The sequence below is a fragment of the Silene latifolia genome, chromosome 6 (genome assembly GCF_048544455.1).
Source record: "Silene latifolia isolate original U9 population chromosome 6, ASM4854445v1, whole genome shotgun sequence".
Taxonomy (NCBI): domain Eukaryota; kingdom Viridiplantae; phylum Streptophyta; class Magnoliopsida; order Caryophyllales; family Caryophyllaceae; genus Silene; species Silene latifolia.
In genome coordinates this window covers 30,626,168-30,629,699 of record NC_133531.1, presented here as the reverse complement: position 1 = coordinate 30,629,699, position 3,532 = coordinate 30,626,168, and the positions used below count along the sequence as shown (strand labels likewise).

General features: G+C 42.9%; 1 non-coding gene across 1 annotated transcript; it reads left to right on the top strand.

Annotated features, from left to right (window-relative positions):
- The first annotated feature begins 2,756 nt into the window (after nt 1-2,756).
- Nucleotides 2,757-2,862, top strand: LOC141588971 (small nucleolar RNA R71). The gene has a single exon (XR_012519934.1). It is a non-coding gene; the product is annotated as a small nucleolar RNA R71 (small nucleolar RNA).
- The last annotated feature ends 670 nt before the right edge of the window (nt 2,863-3,532 follow it).

The following is a 3,532-nucleotide window of genomic DNA, read 5'->3' as shown; positions in this document are numbered from 1 at the left end:
AAATTCAATTTCAATCGATCGAGTGATTGGAAATCACTCGATCGAGAGGTCTCAGCTTCAGTTCACTCGATCGAGTAAAAATCTACTCAATCGAGAGCTCCCTCCTTTTGCTATTTCGATCGAGTAACCTGGAACTGCTCGATCGAAGCCTTTCCTGTGAATTCCTCTCGATCGAGTATAAAAAGTACTCGATCGAGTTCTTTTCTTCCTTTAAGTCATCCAAGTGCGTCATTATTTCCCCAAACCTGCATAAAAACACTCGCAAGCATATCCCGAACATACCAAATCACAAAATAACAGTCTATAGTCTTTCTAACTATGCTAAAAATAGTCTAAATTCTAATAGTCTTAAAAACGCAATAAAGAAATTCAACGTAAATTTAAAAATAATTTTTACAATTTGTTACAACGGGGCATTCCCCGCTTAATTCCCAAAACAATCCAGTAGCCCAAGGAAGGGCTTCTGACTGGAGGAGGTCCCTTCAGCATCCTTGACCGTCCTCTTCGTTCTCCACGAGCTTGAATTTGAAGCATTAGGGGGAGAATAGTTAACATCCACGTATGCACGAACCTTCCTCATCCTTTTATCTTTCCCATCAGCTTTGACGTTAGGATCCCCTTTTTGATTGGTTTTAATTGCATTTTGACCATTGACATCTCCGGCATCTATTCCATATGTACCTCCAGCAAGGAAAATAGACGAACGTTCCTCCTTTTCGCTCTTAATCTGAGGCGGAGGGGTCACAATTGAAGCACAAAATTCCAAATTTTTATCCGAAGTGTCAATATGGGAGTCAGTAGAGGAGAGGGCATTGCAAGGTTGAGCTTGCATGGGAGCCCTACGAGACTTAGATTAATGAAAAATCAATTCTTCGTCTCCTACCTGAAACTTTAGTGTCTTACCCCCGACATCTATCACTGCACGAGCAGTAAATAAAAATGGTCTCCCTAAAATAATAGGGGTGTGAGTGTCCTTGGGAATATCAAGCACTACGAAGTCAACGGGAATAAAGAAACTCCCGATTTTAACAGGTATGTCATCTATTACTCCTAACGACCGTGATATACTACGGTCGGCCATCTGTACAGTCATGTTTGTGCAATTAAATTTAGTCAAACCAAGTCTCTTTGTGAGAGATAAAGGTAAGACACTCACGCTAGCACCAAGATCGCATAGCGCGTTATCAATCAAATGGGTACCTATGTGACATGGAATCGAGAAACTACCCGGGTCTGACTGTTTAGGTGGCAACTTATTTTGAACTAGGACAGTCCCTACCTCAGTTAAAGCTACCGTCTCATGATCATTGATATGCCTCTTACGTGACAAAATTTCTTTCATAAACTTAAAATAAGAGGGTACTTGTGTCAGCAACTCGGCGAATGGAACAGTAACCTGTAAGCTTTTCAGGAGCTCGGCAAATTTACCGAACTGTTGATTGGCTTTAGTGCTCTGGAATCGCCTTGAGAAGGGCATCGTAATAGGTATCTCGAGCCCTTTGTTTCTCTCTTCTAACGTCTCAGCAGGTTCAAGCGCTTTTTCACTCGATCGAGACTTTTTGCCTCTCGATCGAGTCTTTCCAGGTGAAATTTCACTCGATCGAGCAATAGCAGGCTCTCGATCGAGGTCTTCAATAAGCACAGTGTTCGATCGAGACAAATTTCCACTCGATCGAACGGTTTCTTCAAAATTTTCACTCGATCGAGTGGTTTGAACCTCTCGATCATTGCCTTGATTATCCAGTTCACTCGATCGAGTAGAATTTCCTTTCGATCGAGTGATTTCAGCTTCAATTGTGCTCGATCGGCCACCAGAGATCAGTCGATCGAGTATATTCTTCGTGGTAGGCTCGTTTTCAACAACAGTTGACTGTTCATCAGCATTGATAGCCTTCCTCGGGTCTAATATGTCATCTAAAGTTGACAATTTTGGTCCTTCATATGAACGACCACTTCTCAAATTAATCAAGTTTACCGTCTCGTGTGGATTCTTCTCAGATTGGGACGGCAAATGACCCGGTTTCCTCGTGGACTGATTGGCGGCGAGTTGAGCAACTTGAGTTTCAATTGACTTGATGGGTGCTTTTTTTTGTTGGTCACTTAGTTGCCATTGCTTTGTGAACGACTGAAGCATTGTCTTTAACTCAGCTAGCTCACTTACCCCACTTGAAGATGATGCTCCTTGATTTGGTGGAGGAAAAGAAGGAGGCTATTGAAAGCCTTATTGAGCCTTGTGAGGACGGACATATGGATGTTGCTGCTGCGGTGGAGGAGTGGGATTAAGAACATTTTAACTTGTCCACCTCAAATTGGGATGGACTGCCCCTTGATTGTTGTAATAAGAGCCTCCTCCTTGTCTATATTGCTGAAAGGCAAGGAGTTGTTCTTTCTCAGTAAGATAGTCAATAGCAGTATGACCGTCATCGCTTCCACATCTCTCATAAATGACAGTTTCCTGTCTAGTCAACAGATGAACCGTCTGCAGCTCCCCAGCAGATTGTAGCTCCAATCTATCAAACCGGGCATTCATGGCTTCCAGCTGAGCCACAACTGCCTTATCAACCGAATGGACTGTTCGAATACCGTCCCGTGGGTTCTCATATTCAGCACAATGAGTCGACATCTCCTCAATAATTCCCCATCCCTTATCATCATCAACGTTCTATTGAAATCTCCCGTTGGATGAGGCGTCAAGTATAGCTCTGTGGTCGTCGTACAACCCATTGTAGAACTCGTTGCATAAGAACTACGGATCAAATCCATGGTGAGGAAGAGACCTCACCAACCTCTTGAACCGACACCAAGCTTCATAGAAAGTCTTATCAGGTGCCTGCTTGAAACTAGTAATCTTCGCCCTCAGCTGATTAGTGCGTTGTGGAGGGAAGTATCTTTTGTAGAAGGCAAGCGCGAGAGTCTCCCAGTTAGTGATACCATCAGTTGTTCGGTCAAGATCAGTCAGCCACTCACGGGCTGAGTCAGTCAGAGAAAAAGGAAAAAGTACTTCCTTTATCTTATCCTGTGTTACTCCCTTTGTAGCGGGGATAGTAGAGCAGTAATCAGTAAAGACCTTCATGTGCTTCCTTGGATCTTCACCCGCCACACCCCTATACAGGTTTCTCTCCACCATATTTATTATGTAGGACGGACAGATATCAAAAGTATTACCGTCCTCAGTTTGAAGGTTGAAACCTTTAGGAATAGAGGATGCTTTAGGCTCCGAGTGACTTGCAATGTTAGGCATCTTTACTGGCTTGTTGACAGAAATGAGATTGTCTTCTTCAAAAGACTAATCTTCTGCAAATAAAAAGTGTTGTAGCTCGGGCTCGAAAGTACTCAAGTCTTCCTTTCGAAGTTCTCTTTGCAGACGGAGTCTATGCCGAAAAGCTTGATCTTTCGGCTCGAATCGTGAAACTAACTCCGCACATTGTTTAACATGGGCATACACAACACTGAAAGAGATAAATGAGAATTGTCTCAAGGAATAAAAATTCCCTAAGACGGATAAAAATAAACGAAAACAAAAACAAATAGG